We start from the raw sequence: 18,246 nt of genomic DNA, 5'->3' as shown, positions 1-18,246 counted from the left end.
TGCTGTATTGAAATTTGGACCCATAATTGAAGAATCATATATGAACAAAATGTAAGTTATGCCCACTTTGGTCTCTGGGAACTTTCTACTTAGCCCAACATAGTTATCTCTGATTAATTTAAAAAATACTCACATGGATTTTATTTCAAAGAGAGTGAAGGAGCATTCTTCTCTGAAAGTTTATGTTAATGAAGTAGTTATTATACAATGGATTTCTTCTGAATCCAAAGAAAAAACAATACCTATTATGCTGTATTTGAGTCAAAACTCATATTATTCTGTTCTTTATTCAGCTTTTATTTTGAATACTTGCTAAAGATTTTTGGTTGATCCTCCTCAAAATGTACTAAGATAGTTTCATCTCTGTCATTTCCTGAAATGTGATATTGTATCCTGAAAATTCCATGTGCATGTCAGTTGACAAGTTATTGCAAACACAGTTAAAACTAATTACAGGTGGTGTTGGTGTTGCTGTTGTTGTTATACAGCTGTTTTTGTATATAATAGGATCCTTTGAAGAGTCTTTTGTGATAGAAAAGATAGTATTATAATCAACATTTTGTAAATCAGGTATTTAGCTAAAGTGAAGTAGCTATTTTGTGCCAGAATTGAGATTAAGTCTCCTAACCTTTCACCTGGTTTTCATTATAGCTCTTTGTCTCCACTCTTTTTCTTCTGCACTCGCAGAATCAAAGAATGTATGTGCCTCTTTCATCATATTCTTCCCTAGAAAGTTTTGAGTAAAAACATACATATATAAAATTACCAAAATGTAGTATTTTTCTTCAATCCTTTCCAAATTAAGATTGTGGTTGTAGTCTATTTTCTGTTCTTGTATTTTCTTTCTCATCTTTGGAAAGTTTCTGCAACTTTTCCTTTCTAGGTATCAACTACTTTGTCTAAAGTTTTATCCACTTTAAAAGGAAAAATAAATGCCACTTTACATGGTGATTAAAGAAAAAAATCTCTCTAATTTTCCCTCTGGACAGGGAAGATAATGGCTTTGAGCAGACTCTCAGATCTTTGTAAAGGGATGAAATATCTTCACTCTGCCCTCATCTTATACCAGTTCTTCCCTCTGATTCTTTAGGCACCCAATCTTTACTTCCACCCCTTCTTTGCTTGATTTGTGGGATTTTTGGAGAAGTGAAAAAATTCAGGATACTTGTTTCCTGCTCAGGTATTCTGGCAGTGCTTATGTAATCATATACTTTGGAAAAGCAAACAAACAAATCACTTAGAAACACAACCTTTTATCAGGCCTTCCATTATTAGAGCAGTTTTTGCTTTTCCAAATTCCCAATCATTTTCTGATGACTCAGCACAGGTTGCTTTTGAGCTCTGGTGTCTGAAATACCATACACATATTCATACCCTTGAGGTAAAATGGGCCTCTGGAGAAGGACTGAACCTTTTCCTCACCTTGAAGGAGACATGACTTTCTTGGACTTGGTAGCAGCAAACCTGCTCCTTTCTCCCTGCATACTGAGTCTACTTTTTGTTGTGTCTATTCTTCACCTGGGGTATTTCTAGACAGTATCCCTGCAGCCTCCTGCTCTGAGGTGAGTCACATGCAGATTTCCCAAGAGATAAGGCAGTGGGTGAAAACTTAATGTAAAATAAATATATCCTAATAAATATAGAATTTCCAATGATTAATCTCCATTTCAGAGGTTTCATATTCTCTCAGCATTTATTTGAGTAGATGATCCTTTATGAATAGGACATCCTGAGACCCAACACATTAAGGATATTAAGCCAATGGGAAAGTCAGTGGAACATTCTGTATTTGACCTCAGGTTCATTTTGCACAAAACTCTCATTTCTTTCTGCACTGCTACATAGCTGTGATCACATAGGGAAGAAAAGAAAAAAGAAAATGAAACAGTATGTTGAAATATGGACACATTGTTAAGCTAAATCATTTCTAGTTAATACAAGAAAAATCTAGATTTCAAACCCAAGTTTTGCCATTACTACCTCTGTCTTCACTGTCAAATTTGTACCCTCTAGGGAACTCAAGTTTTTTCAGCTGTAAAATGGGTCTATTAAATCCTTCCTGAAAGAGCCATCTTGGTGGTAAAATGTGAGGAAAGCATACTTATGACCTGGGAGTTGTTATGAGGTCTAAACTAATTCTTTGAGATTCAAGTAATTTATCTTAAAATAGAAAGAGGAGGACCTTCAAGATGGTGGAGGAATAAGATGTGGAGCTCATCTTCTCCCCACAGATACATCAAAAATACATCTACATGTGGAACAGCTCCACAGAACATCTACTGAACTCTGGCAGAAGACCTCAGACTTCCAAAAAGGTAAGAAAATCTCCACATAACTGGGTAGAGCAAAAGAAAAAAAGATAAAAGAAAAAAAAAGAGACAAAGGAATTGGGATGGGATTTGTGCCTCTAGGAGGGAGCTGTGAAGGAGGAAAAGTTTCCACAGACTAGGAAGCCCCTTCACTGGCAGGGATGGGGTGTCAGAGGGAAGCTTTGGAGCCTCAGAGGAGAGCACAGCAACAGGGGTGCAGTGGGCAAAGCAGAGAGATTCCTGCATGATGATTGGTGTTGACCAGCACTCCCCAGACTGAGACACTTGCCTGCCCACTGGGGCTGGTGGGGGCTGGGATCTGAGACTCGGGCTTTGTAGGTCAGACCCCAGGGAGAGGACTGGGGTTGGCTGCATGAAGATAGCTTGAGAGGGCTAGTGCACCACAGATGAGAGAGTCTGGGAAAATACCTGTGCCATCCAGAGAGGCAGGAGACCATTGCTGGGGGTGCACAAGAAGAGGGGTAGGCCCAGCATAGGAGCTTCTTTCTCTGTGCACTCAGAGGCAGCAGGGCACCACCTACACAAACCCCAGGGGTAGGAGCAAGCTGCAGCTGTTATCTCAGACCCCAGAGTCTAATGTGACCACTATCACTGCCTCTGGTGTCACCAAGGATCCTGTGAGCAAGGTCAGGTCATCACTGCCCACATCTTCCTGGGAGATTGCACAGCATACCACTGCTGAAAGTCCCATGATTTGGGGCCAATTTCTCCAGGAGAGTGTGAAGCACACCTCAGGCTGTTGAAAATTCCTGCCAGCCACAGGCACTCCCTGCACATCCCAGTTGTGGCTGCCATATCCCTCCCTCTGCCCAGCCTGAGTGAGAAAGAGTCCAGATCAGCCACTGCTTTCACCCCCTCTTGACTGGGTGGGGAACAGACGCTGGAGGGAGGCTCACATGCAGAGGTGATGCCAAAATCAAAGCTGAGCCCAAGGGCTGTGCGACCAAACAAGAGGAACAGAAATCTCTCCATGCAGCCACAGAAGCAGTGGATTAAATTCCCACAGTCAGCTTGGTAAACACTGCATCTGTGGAAAAACTGAATAGACAACCACTGTTCCCACAATATAGGCTGCAGACTTTGGGGGCAAGTGCATGCAGGAGTTGGGCCAGATTTGAGCTTGAACTGCACCCACAGTACCCACAGCAGGTCCAGAGACCTACCTGGAGGTATTAGAGGGCTCCTGGGTAGGCAGGGTCTCCTGGGTTGGCTGTGGCTCAATATGGAGGCAAGGACACTGAGAGCAGAGGCCCCAGGAAAATATTATTATTATTACTAATATTTTTTTGTTTCATTTTGTTCTGTTGTTCTTTTTTATTATTCTTTTATTTATTTTATTTTTGATTTTTTTTCATTTTTATGCTTTTATTTTTAATGTTTTTTTAGTTTTTTCTCTATTTTTACTTTACTTTTCCTTTATATTGTGTTTTCCTTTGTTTTTTCATTGCTTTGCTTTGTTTTTATATTTTTAAAAATATATTTTCTATTTTTGCTTTACTTTTTGTTGTTTTGTGTTTTTCCTTTTGTTCCCATCTTTCTTTTGTTTTGTTATTATCCTTTTTTTGATCATTTTTGTGTTTGGTTTATGTTTTCTTTGCCAGTTTTTTAGTTTGCTTTCTCCTTTTGATTTGTTTTTTGTTTTTGTTAATTTAGTTTCTATAGTTTGTTTTCATTTTGGGATTGGTTTATCTCTTTGATTGCTCTCTTCTGTTTTGTTTTTTCTCTTCTGTTTTTGTGTCTGTGTGTTTGTTTCTTTGTGTGTTTTTCTCTTTTTTCATTTTACATTTACCATTTGTCTTGGGGTTTTGTTTGTTCATTTTCTTTCTTTCTTTCTTTCTTTCTTTCTTTCTTTCTTTCTTTCTTTCTTTCTTTCTTTCTTTCTTTCTTTCTTTTTTCTTTCTTTCTTTTCTTCCATACCGTGTGGACTGCAAGGTCTCATTGTTCTGGTCAGGGCTCGAACCTGAGCCTCTGAAGTGGGAGAGCCAAGTCCAGGATGCTGGACCACCAGAGAACTCCAAGACCCAAGTAATATTAATTGGTGAGAACTCTTCCAGAGGTCTCCATCTCAACACCAAGACCCGGCTCCACCCAACGGCCAGCAACCTCCAGTGCTTGATGCCTCATGCCAAACAACCAGCAGGACAGGAGCACAACCCCACCCATTAGCAGGCAGGCTGCCGAGAGTCATACTAAGCTCACAGACACTCCAAAACACACCACCTGGTGCAACCCTGCCCATCAGAGGGACAAGATCCAGCCCCACCCACCAGAACACAGGAACCAGTCTCCCTAACCAGGAAGCTGACACAAGCCACTGGACCAACCTCACCTATTGGGGGCAGACACTGAAGCAAGCGGAACTGTGACCCTCAGCCTGTGGAAAGGCGACTCCAAACACATTAAGTTAAACAAAATGAGAAGAGAGAGAAATATGCTGCTGACCAAGGAGCAAATTAAAACCCCACAAAACCAAACAAATGAAGAGGAAATAGGTAGTCTACCTAAAAAGAATTCAGAGTAATGATTGTAAAGTTGATCCAAAATCTCAGAAACAGAATGGTGAAAATACAAGAAATGGTTAACAAGGACCTAGAAGAACTAAAGAACAAACAAACAGAGTTGAACAGCACAATAACTGAAATTAAAAATACTCTAAAAAGAATCAATAGCACAAAAAATGAAACAGAACGAATAAGTGAGCTGGAAGATAGAATGGTGGAAATAACTTCTGAGGAGCAGAAAAAAGATAAAAGCATGAAAAGAATCGAGGACAGTCTCAGAGACCTCTGGGACAACATTAAATGTACCAACATTTGAATTATACAGGTCCCAGAGGCAGAAAAGAAAGAGAAATGGTCTGAGAAAATATTTGAAGGAATTATAGTCAAAAACTTCCCTAACATAGAAAAGGAAATAGTCAATCAAGTCTAGAAAGCACAGAGTCCCATACAGGATAAACCCAAGGAGAAACATGCCAAGACACACATTAATCAAACTATCAAAAATTAAATACAAAGAAAAAGTATTAAAAGCAGCAAGGGAAAAGCAATGCATAACATAAAAGGGAATCCCCATAAGGTCAACAGCTGATTTTTCAGCAGAAATGCAACAGGCTAGAAGGGAGTGGCAGGACATATTTAAGTGATGAAAGGGAAAAACCTGCAACCAAGATTACTCTACCCAACAAGGATCTCATTCAGATTGAACAGAGAAATTAAAAAAATGTACAGACAAGCAAAAGCTAAGAGACTTCAGTACCACCAAAACAGCTCTACAACAAATGCTAAAGGGACTTCTCTAGGCAGGAAACACAAGAGAAAGAAAAGACCTACAAAAACAAACCCAAAACAATTAAGAAAATGGTAATAGGAACATACACATCAAAAATTACCTTAAATGTAAATGGATTAAATGTTCCAACCAAAAGACATAGACTGGCTGAATGGATACAAAAACAAGACTCATATATATACTGTCTACAAGAAACCCACTTCAGACCTAGGGACACATACAGCCTGAATGTGAGAGGATGGAAAAAGATATTCCATGCAAATGGAAATCAAAAGAAAGCTGGAGTAGCAATACTCATATCAGATACAATAGACTTTAAAATAAAGACTATCACAAGAGACAAGGAAGGAAACTACATAATGATCAAGGCATCAATCCAAGAAGAAAATAAAACAATTATACATGCACTCAACATAGGAGCACCTCAATTCATAAGGCAATGCTAACAGCCATAAAAGGGGAAATCGACAGTAACACAATAATAGTGGGGGACTTTAACTCCCCACTTATGCCAATGGATAGATCATCCAGACAGAAAATTAATAAGGAAACACAAGCTTTAAATGACACAATAGACCAGATAGATGTAATTGATATTTATACAACATTCCATCTGAAAGCAGAAGAATACACTCTCTTCTCAAGTGCACATGGAACAAGCTCCAGGATAGATCACATCTTGGGTCACAAATCAAGCCTCAGTAAATTTAAGAAAATTGAAATCGCATCAAGTATCTTTTCCTACCACAACACTATGAGATTAGAAATAATTACAAGAAAAAACTATAAAAACACAAACACATGGAAGTTAAACCATATGCTACTAAATAACCAAGAGGTCACTGAAGAAATCAAGGAGAAATCCAAACATACCTAGAGATAAATGACAACAAAAATATGATGATCCAAAACCTATGGGGTGCAGCAAAAGCAGTTCTAAGAGGGAAGTCTATAGCAATACAATCCTACATTAAGAAACAAGAAAAATCTCAAATAAACAATCTAAACTTAGACCTAAAGGGACTAGAGAAAGAAAAACAAAAAACCCAAAGTTAGTAGAAGGAAAGAAATCTTAAAGATCAGAGCAGAAATAGATGAAATAGAAACAAAGAACACAATAGCAAAGATCAATAAAAGTAAAAGCTGGTTCTTTCAGAGGATAAACAAAATTGATAAACCTTTAGCCAGACTCATCAAGAAAAAGAGAAAGAGGACTGAAATCAATAAAATTAGAAATTAAAAGGGAGAAGTTACAATGGACACAGCAGAAATACAAAAGATCCTAAGAGACTACTACAAGCAACTATATGCCAATAAAATGGACAACCTGGAAGAAATGGACATATTCTTAGAAAGGTATAACCTTCCAAGACTGAACCAGGAAGAAATAGAAAATATAAACAGACAAATCACATGTAATGAAATTGAAACTGTTATTAAAAATCTTTCAACAAACAAAAGCCCAGGACCAGATGGCTTCACAGGTGAATTCTATCAAACACTTAGAGAAGGGCTGACACCCATCCCTCTCAAACTCTTCCAAAAAATTGCAGGGGAATGACCACAACCAAGCTCATTCTCTGAGGCCACTATCACCCTGATACCAAAACCAGACAAAGATATCACACACACACAAAATTACAGGCCAATATCACAGATGAACATAGATGCAAAAATCCTCAACAAAATACTAGCAAACAAAATCCAGCAACACATTTAAAAGGATCATACACCATGATCAAGTGGAATTTATCACAGGGATGCAAGGATTCTTCAATATATGAAATCAATCAATGTGATACACCATATTAGCAAATTGAAGAATAAAAACAATATGATCATCTTAATAGATATAGAAAAAGCTTTTAATAAATTCAACACCCATTTATGATCAAAACTCTCCAGAAATTGGGCATAGAGGGAGCCTACCTCAACATAATAAAGGTCACATTTCCACCAAGATCAGGAGCAAGACAAGGATGTCCACTCTTGCCACTCTCATTCAACATAGTTTTGGAAGTCCTAGCAATCAGAGAGGAAGAAGAAATAAAGGATCCCAAATTGGAAAAGAAGAAGTAAAACTGTCACTGTTTGCAGATGACATTGTACTATACATAGAAAATCCTAAAGATGCTACAAGAAAACTGCAAGAGCTCATCAATGAATCTGGTACAGTTGGAGGATACAAAACTAATGCACAGAAATCTCTTTCATTCCTATACACTAACAATGGAAGATCAGAAAGAGAAATTAAGGAAACAATCCCATTTACCATCACAAAAAAAGAATAAAATACCTAGGAATAAATCTACCTAAGGAGGCAAAAGACCTGTATGCTGAAAACTACAAGATACTGATGAAGAAATCAAAGATGATACAAACAGATGGAGAGATATAGCATGTACTTGGATCAGAAGAATCAATATTGTGAAAATGATTATACTACCCAAAGCAATCTACAGATTCAATACAATCCCTTTCAAATTACCGATGACATTTTTCACAGAATTAGAACAAAACTTTTATGATTTTTATGGAAACACAAAAGACCCTGAATAGCCAAAGCAATCTTGAGAAAGAAAAATGGAGCTGGGAGAATTGGGTTCAGTGACTTCATACTATACTACAAATCTACAGTAATCAAGACAGTATGGTACTGGCACAAAAACAGAAATATAGCTCAATGGAACATGACAGAAGGCCCAGATATAAACCCATGCAACTATGGTCATTAATCTATGGCAAAGGAGGCAAGAATATGCAATGGAAAAAAGACAACCTCTTCAGTAAGTGGCGCTGGGAAAGCTAGGCAGCTACATGTAAAAGAATGAAATTAGAACCCTTCCTAACACCATACATAAAAATAAACTCAAAAAGGATTAAGACCTAAATGTAAGGCTAGACACTATAACAGTCTTAGAGGAAAACATAGGAAGAACACTCTCGGACACAAATCACAGCAAGATCTTTTTTGACAAACCTCCTAGAGTAATGAAAATAAAAATAAAAATAAACAAGTGGGACCTAATGAAACTTGAAAGCTTTTGCACAGCAAAGGAGACCATAAACAAGATGAAAAGACAACCCTCAGAATGGGAGAAAATATTTGCAAATGAAGCAATGGACAAAGGATTAATCTCCAAAATATACAAGCAGCTCATGCAGCTCAATATCAAGAAAACAAACAACCTAATCAAAAAATGGGCAGAAGATCTAAATTGACGTTTCTCCAAAGAAGACATACAGATAGCCAATAGGCACATGAAAAGATGTTCAACATCACTAATTATTAGAGGAATGCAGATCAAAACTACAATAAGGTATCACTTCACATCAGTTAGAATAGCCATCTTCTAAAAACTTACAAACAATAAATTCTGTAGAGGGTGTGGAGAAAAGGGAGCACTCATACACTGGTAGTGAGAATATTAATTGATACAGCCACTATGGAGAACAGTATGGAGGTTCCCTCAGATCCTAAAAACAGAATTACCAAATGACCCAGCAATCCCACTGTGGGGCATCTACCCTGACAAAACCTTAACTCAAAAAGACACATGCCCCCAGTGTTCATTGAAGCACTATCTACAATAGCCAGGTCATGGAAGCAACCAAAATGGCCATCAACAGACAAATGGATAGAGAAGATGTGGTACATATATACAATTGCATATTACTTAGGCTTTAAAAGGAACGAAATCGGGTCATTTGTAGAGATGTGGATGGACCTAGATTCTGTCATACAGAGTGAAGTAAGTCAGAAAGAGAAAAACAAATATCATATATTAATGCATATGTGGGGAATCTAGAAAAATGGTACAGGTGGACCTGTCTTTAAGGCAGAAATAGAGACCCAGATGTAGAGAACAAACTTATGGACACCAAGGGGGGAAAGGGTGTGAGGGATGAACTGGGAGATTGGCATTAACATATATACATTAATATGTATACAATAGATAACTAGGGCTTCCCTGGTGGCGCGGTGGTTGAAAGTCTGCCTGCCGATGCAGGGGACACGGGTTTGTGTCCTGGTCCGGGAAGATCCCCCTGCCGCGGAGCAGCTAGGCCCGTGAGCCATGGCCGCTGAGCCTGCGCGTCTGGAGTCTGTGCTCCGCAACGGGAGAGGCCACAACAGTGAGAGGCCCACGTACCGCAAAAAAAAAAAAAAAGATAACTAATGAGAACCTGCTGTGTAGCACCAGGAACTCTACTCATCGCTCCGTGGTGATTTAAGTGGGAAGGAAATCCAAAGAAGAAGGGATATATGTATACATATAGCTGATTCACTTCATTGTATAACAGAAACTAACACAACATTGTAAAGCAACTATACCCCAATTTAAAAAAAAAAAAAACAAAACTGAAAGAATTTCCAGTAAATATTTGCATGGTACCATCCAGCTTAGACTCCATGATTCTACCTTGAATATGAATCTGAATGTTTGATCCCTTTACTGTTGTCTGATTCTCCCTGCTTAATTCATCTTAAACCAGAGAAAGTTGCATTGTGGTGGCATGAGCGAGTGCATACTCAGCCCTTCAGGACAAAATACAGCCAGAACACAATGGTATGCCCCTGTGGCTTGGCTCCTAACAAATCTGGGAGATGTGCAGTGTCAAGAAGCACTATCTGTCCACCTTCCATACCAATGCCAGCCAGCAGCAGGACCAGGAGGACATGAGGATTCCATGGCCACTCTGTGCCATGCAAGTACATGTGGTCAGTACTCTGAGAGACCCACTGCCTGTGTTGCTGTCCTGTGTGTCCACTTTCTAGTTGTATGGCTTTGGGAAAGTGACTTCTGCATGCAATTGTCCCATCCATACAATGAAACAATAATCGTTTCAATCTCACAGGGTTTGGGCAAAGATTAAGTGAACTAATAATTATAGGGTACTTAGAACAATCTCAGGCAAATAGTAGACATTAGATATTTCTCATTTGATTCTCAAAACAATACTAGAGGTTAGGTATTGCAATAGGAAAACTGAGGATCAGAGAGGTAAAATGTTATTTCCAAGATTACACCTTTAGTAAGAGGTACATATAGCATTCAAGCCCTGGTGTTCTGCCTTTAAAGCCTTGGGCATATCCACTGTATCATAACACCATTTGGGTTCAATAAGATGACTCTGTATATGCAGCTATATGCTTGGGAAAAGCCAATCTACAGGGCCCAGGCATCCCACTTTGAAAATCCTTTAGAGTAAAATGTCAAAAGTAAGGAATATGTCCACTAAAACCCAGACATAGGTGAGGGACAGCACCTCTTGGGGCAGAGCAAAGCCACAGAAAATAGTGTCTTAACAAGTTTTCGAACTATCAGGGAGCAGAATAATATAAACACTTAACTGCTAATGGCAAGGATTATGAAATCAATGGAGTATTTCATGGGATTCAGTGTCATGCATACAAAATGAGAGTAATGCTTTCTCCACTTTTCAAAGTGTGCTAAAAATAAAATTGCACATTGTTTCATAATTAAAGACTTTTAGGACCACTGAAAATTTTAGTACTCATTCCTGAGTTATGTTAGTATATTACCTGATGTGTGTGAAAGACGGTTTTAGCTGTAGTAAATCAGCAAGTAATAACAATTTAATAACTTTTTGATGGATGAGGTCTCTAAATTAAACAAATACCCACACTGAATTAAAAATCTTCTAAGAGAAAATGTTTTAGTTAACTAGCTAATATTAGGTAGGAAGGGATATGACCTAACATGGACTGAGAATTTACTCAACATTCCAGGCTCTGCTATAGGTATTTTAGATATAATACTTTACATAATTCCCACAATAGCCCAATAAGGGCAAATTTATTAACTTTTGTTTGAGAATGTTGAGATTTGAGAAACTCAGAGCCAGAACTAGGATTGAAAAATAAGTCCACACATAGTTATCCTTCCTACTCCCTTTGTTTTCTCTCACCTTCTCTCTTCCCCCACTCCACCTCTCCTTTCTTCTTTTTTTCTTTTCCTTTCCACCTTCCTTCATTAATTTAACCAACATTCACTGGACATCTGTTATGTAATAAGTCCTGAGTTAGTTTCTGGGAATTGAATGGGGTAGTTGAAACATTCCTGGACTCTTCCAATGGAGGTGACTCTAAAGTTGAGGAGAACATAAATCGAATGATTGCATCCACAAATGTAAAATAACACATAGACGAAGTGCCACAAAAGAAGGAATATGGTTCTGTGGCAGAAAAGAATGTGTATCTAAAGAATATATTCTTAGAAGATGATATTTTAACTGATATCTAAAAGGTGTGCAAATTTATAAGGAAAAGGGGTGGATGTGTGAGGGCTTGAGATATATTTTCAATAATTGAATGGCAGGTGCAAAGCCTTCATACCTAAGTAGATGAGAGTGTATAGCATGAACAAGAGCCCAGAAGAAGAACCATGAGGCTGAAACACAGTGAACTATGGGGGGTATGACAAGATGAAGTTGAACTACGTATGAGGATATACTGAGGCTCCTTTTTAAATTTTCTTTTTGTTACCAGGCTAAGTATTTTATCTTTATTTTAAGAAGTATAAAAAGTCAATAATATTATGGCAGTTTGAAAAACTGACTATGGTTGAAATAAAAAGAAATAAATAGTTTTGGAGGAGGGTAGGGATAAGAAAATGTATGGGGAGCTACCAAAAAGAAAAAGGCAACCACCGTGATTTGAACAAGAAGAAATGGAAGATCACAGCTAAGAATGGATGAAAATTGGTGAAGTTTAAGGGAAAATATGACTTAAAATATTATTCAGATTTCTGTGAACTCCATATTCCTCAGTAGTGAGACAGGTGTAATGTATAAGCAGTTCTCTTCTTAAAGATGGAAAGAAAACTCCTCTCATTAGTTAAGGTAGGTGGTTCTTGAGATTCTCATTCAGTGTCCACTGAGACCCTGCCTAGTCCTCAAACTCCAGTAGATTGAGGGGAATATTGAAAAGAAGACTATAAGGACACAGCAGTGGGCACAATATATTATGACAGAAAAGCAGTAGAAAGTAACTTAAATTGTGAGTGAGTGACCTGGTTCCAATCTTGGCTGTTATTCTAACTAGCACAGAGGTCTTCAGCAAGTTACTCACTTCAGGTCTCCATTTTATCTTTTGTGAAACCAGGAGTTTCCAATTTTAATATTATTTTAAAAATAAAATGTTTCTTGTAAAAAAAAAAAAAAGCCTGCATGTAACTCAACCTCTGGGGGACTGGAACAGATGTACACACCCTATTCCTCCCACTAAGTACAACTAAAGTCCCTGGACTTTACATATAAAACAAATATAAAAAGATTCTGAAAGATGGAGAAAAGAAGGAAGACTAGCCAGGGACTTTGGAACCTAAAGAATAACATAAAAGTGAGTTTATTGGGTTTCCCTTTGGTTTCAAATGTCCGAAGCTCAGTGCTGGAGATGTCAAAAAACATGACAACACCAGTAGGTGCAGACAAAACATCCACAACAAAATCATTCTCTACTTAGCCAGAGAACAAGAAAAGGGACAGCTTAGTAAGACAGAAACTTTTTAGAAAATAACTACTCTACTACAGCCAAACACCCAGGAAAAACATTGGCAACCCTTCCCCATGCCAGCAAAATCTGAATGGGACGCTTAGATTTCCATCTCTACTAGGATGAAAAAAGACCTGCATATCTCTTGTGTCAGTGGAAACTTCTATGGGAACCTGGACTTTCACTCCCAGCCAGCAGTAATAATACATCTTTTCTCCTCCCCCTGGAGGGGTGTTGAAGGAGTGGAGAGTCATGACTTATTCCTCCTTGTATCAATGGAGGGCACTAGGAAGCCAGAACTTCCATCCCTGCCCTTCACATGTCAGTAGAGTCAGAATATGGGACATGGAATTTTACACACACCTGGCAGTAACAAGGTGGCATCCCATCTTTCCTTGTCAGATCAGTGCCAAAGGAAATTAGACAAAACAGATGGTTTAAATTATATTCAAGTGTGTGGCCAAAATGATAGAGCAGGAAGCCCCTGAGCTGACCTCCTTTCATGGGCACAAGAAACTTGAAACTCTTTACAGAACAGCTATAGATGAGAACAACCTGAAAACTAGAAGAAAAGAGTTTCCATGCCTAAGGTATAAAGAAGAAACCACAGCAAGACAGGTAGGAGGGGCAGAGACACACGACAGTCAAGATCCACAACCTTGGGGAGGCAACCCACAAACACAATTGAGTACATTTTCCCCAAGGAGTGAGGGGTCAAAACCCCACATCAGACTCCCCAGCCTCACATTGGGCTACTCAGCCCAGGGGTGCTACACTGGGAAGATGAGTTCCTAGAATGTATGACTTTGAAGGTCAATGGGGCTTGCATACAGGAGATCCAGAGGGCTGTAGCAAAGAAAGACTCCACGCTTAAAGTGAGCACTCCACCTTTCTCATAATTTGAGCCTCAGCACAAGGGCACTGATTTGAAAGGAGCCTGGGTCAGACCCACTTGCTGATCTTAGAGAGCCTCCCAGAGAGGCTGGAGACAACTGGGACTCCCCTGGGGACATGGAGACTAGCAGCATCCATTTTGGAGAGCTTGTTCTACTACAGGGACACTGGTTCTGGAAACTATCAATTTGGAGTTCGACCTCTAGCCTATTAGTTCAGGGGCTCACCTGTCCACCAGCAAACTGCTACCAGCCCGGGGTCACAAACCAAAAATTTGTAATTGTTCCTCACACAACTAAGAGAAAAAAATCTAAACATAAAAGTAAAGGTGGTCATTCAATCACAACGGAAGGGGGCAAACAAAGAAGATAGGAACACAAAAGACCTACAAAAACAACTTCAGAACAATTAACAAAATGGCAATACATACCTGTCAATAACTTTAAATGTAAATTGACTAAATGCTCCAATTCAAAGATATAAAGTGGCTGAATAAATTAAAAAACAATGTCTGTATATGCTGCTACAAGAAATTCATTTCTCATCTAAATACACACAGAGACAAAAAGGGAGCAGGTGAAAAAAGTATTCCATGCAAATGGAAATGAAAAGAAAGATGAGATAGCAATACTTATATCAGACAAAATAGGCTTTAAACTAAAGACTATAGAGAAAAAAAAGGACATTACATAATGGTCAAGCAATCAATCCAACAAGATATAACAGTTGTAAATATATATGCACCAAACATAGGAAACTAAATATATAAAGCAAATATTAAAAAAACATAAAAGAAGAAATTGACAGTAAGACAATAACTGTAGTGGACTTTGACACCCCACTTACATCAATAGATCATCCAAATAGAAAATCAATGGAGGAATACTGAACTTAAATAACACATTGGACCGGATGAACTTTATATATATAGAATATATATATCTTATCAAGCATCTTTTCTGAACACAACATTATAAGACTAAAAATCAACTACAAGAAAATAAAATGCAAAAACACAGACATGTGTAGCCTAAACAATATGCTACTAAACATCCAATGGGTCACTGAAGAAATTAAAGAAGAAATTTTAAAAATTCCTGAAGACAAACAAAAATGGAAACACATAGATCCAAAATCTATGGGACTAAGCAAAGCAGTTCTAAGAGGGAAATTTATAAGTATACAAACCTAGCTCAGGAAACAAGAAAAGTCTCAAATAAATAACAACCATTTACCTAAAGGGACTAGAAGAACAACAACAAATGCCCAAGGTTAGTAGAAGGAAAGCTATAATAAAGATCAGTGCAGAAATAATAAAATAGAGACTAAAAAAATTTAGAAAAGATCAATGAAACTAAGAGCTGGTTCTTTTAAAAGATAAAGAAAAAAAAAAAAAAAGGATAATCCTTTAGCCAGACCAATCAAGAAAAAGAGAGACCCAAATAAATGGAATTGGAAATGAAAGAGAAGTTACAACCAACACTAGAGAAACACAAATGATCATAAGTGATCACTATGAATAATTATACAACAATAAAATGGACAATCTAGAAGAAATGCATAAATTTTTGGTAACATACAATTTCCCAAAACGGAATCAGGAAGAAATAGATAATATGAACAGATTAATTATTAGTAATGAAATTGAATGAGTAACAATAATAATAATTAACCTCCCAACAAACAAATGTCCAGGACCATGTGACTTCACAGGTGAATTCTACCAAATATTTAAAGATTTAATGCCTATCCTTCTCAAATTATTCAAAAATTTAAGATGAAGGAATGCTTATGAACTCACTCTACAAGGCCAGTATTACCCTGATAAAAAAACCAGACAAAGACACCACAACAAAAAGAAAATTACAGGCCAATATCCCTGATCAATATAGATGGATAAATCCTCAACAGAATATTAACAAGACAAATTCAACAATGTGTAAACAGGATCATACACCATGATCCAGTGGGATTTATTCCAGATTTTATAGATTTGATTTATCTATAAATCAATGTGATACACCACATTCACAACATGAAGGATAAAAATCACATGATCATATCAACAGATAATGAAAAGCATTTAACAAAATTTAACATCTACTGATGATAAAAACTCTCATCAAAGTTGTTATAGAGGGAGCATATCTCGACATAAGTCCATTTATGATAAATCCACAGCTAACACTGTCCTCAATGGTGAAAAATTGAAAGCTTTTCCTCTAAAACCAGGAACAAGACAAGAATGCCCACTCTTGCCACTTCTATTTAACATAGTGTTGGAAGTCCTAGCCACAGCAAGCAGAGAAAAAAGAAATAAAATTCATCCAAATTGGAAGGGAAGAAATTAAACTGTTGCTATTTGCAGATGACATGATACTATATACAGAAAACCCTTAAGTCTCCACCATAAAACTCGTAGAACCAATAATAAATTCAGTAAAGTTGCAGATACACAATTACTATACAGAAATCTGTTGCTTTTCTATAGACTAATAATAAACTATTGAAATAAAGGCAAGAAAACAATCTGATTTAAAGTTCAGAAAACACTGTACTATATAGAATCAAAGGTGTCTGCTATGTCTCAGATTATTGAAAAGATATGAATCCCAGAGTTTGTAGGAAGATCTCTATCAGGCTGAGCATGATATTGAGGATAAGCTTACTAGTCTTTCTTCCACTAGTGTCTGCTAAGAAACCCCTGATACAGGGCTACATGGTCCCTTATAATTTTGTAAAATTGTAACCTAGGTCAAGATCATCCTTTATTGGTTTGGGTGCTGCAGTTCTAGGTCCAGGTTCTCTCTAGAAACACCATGTAGCCATCTACCCTGCTAGCATCATTGATCCTGTGGTGTACACGTACATCATGCTAGTACTGTAGTATCTCCTCCAGCAAGAAAATTGCATTCAAGTTTATGGCTGTCTTCTAGATTTACGGAAGCCTTCCATTCAGCTTTTCCCCAGTGAATCTCACAAATTTATTTGTGCAAGTACATAGTACACTGCTCATTAAAAAAAAATTCTATGTGTTTAGAACCCTTGGTGTGTGAATGTGTACATATGTATGTGTACATCCTACCATATGCATATATGTGTGTCTATATACATATATGTGTACATGTAGGTATGTGTGTGTATATATACATACATGTTCTTTATATTCTTAAAACATTTTAGATTCTGAAGACAAATGAAATAAATCCTTCCCATGACCCAAATTATTTATTTATTTATTTCTTGTGTGTTTTCTCAAGTAAAATCCATTCCATCTACTTTCATTACTTTCCAGAGATGGCCTTGTTGCAGAAGGGCCTCTCCCGTTGTGGAGCACAGGCTCCAGACGTGCAGGCTCAGCGGCCATGGCTCACGGGCCTAGCCGCTCCACAGCATGTGGGATCTTCCCGGACCGGGGCACGAACCCATGTCACCTGCATCGGCAGGCGGACTCTCAACCACTGCACCACCAGGGAAGCCCGGATAATACATTCTTTATAGGATTATTGGGATGATAAAATGCATAATATGTACATAATATGCTTGTAACAATTTCCTGGTTCATAGCAAGTACATTAAAAACAGTAGTGATATGATTTGACACACCCATTTTAGTTTATTCTATGTGTAACAGTTTAGTTAATTAAATCACTATTGTTAGACTTTTAAGTCATATCAAATCTTCACCTTTAAAAACTATTGTTAAAATATGGATCACTTCACTCATATTTTTTATTACTTCCTTAGGATGGTTCCTTGAAATGGAAGTTAGCAGTTATTCTTTTTTTAATTTATCTCAATATATAAGAATTTTGTTATCTTAAGGAGTTCATCAATCAATTCTTTGCATCAAAAATATATAAGCATGTATCTCTCATATACGCTCACAAGTATGAAAAAAGTATTTTTCTCAAATCAATACCTCTGTCTCATTGAAAAATGGGGTCATTGTTTTTATTATTCTAATTAAATAATATTTTATAATTTTACTTGTTACTTATGTATCATCAAATCTCTTATGCATTTTTGAAGTATTCTTTCTCAAACACTCTCCACTTATCAAAAAATAAATATTCACGCAAACTATTATATATAGCATGGATAAACAACAAAGTCCTATTGTATAGCACAAGAAACTATATTCAATATCCTGTAATAAACCATAATGGAAAAAATATGAAAAAATATCTATATATCTATGTACCTGAACACTTT

This window comes from Grampus griseus (genome assembly GCF_964374135.1).
Source record: "Grampus griseus genome assembly, chromosome: 7".
NCBI classification, from domain to species: Eukaryota; Metazoa; Chordata; class Mammalia; order Artiodactyla; family Delphinidae; genus Grampus; species Grampus griseus.
Note: the sequence above shows the minus strand (reverse complement) of the source record.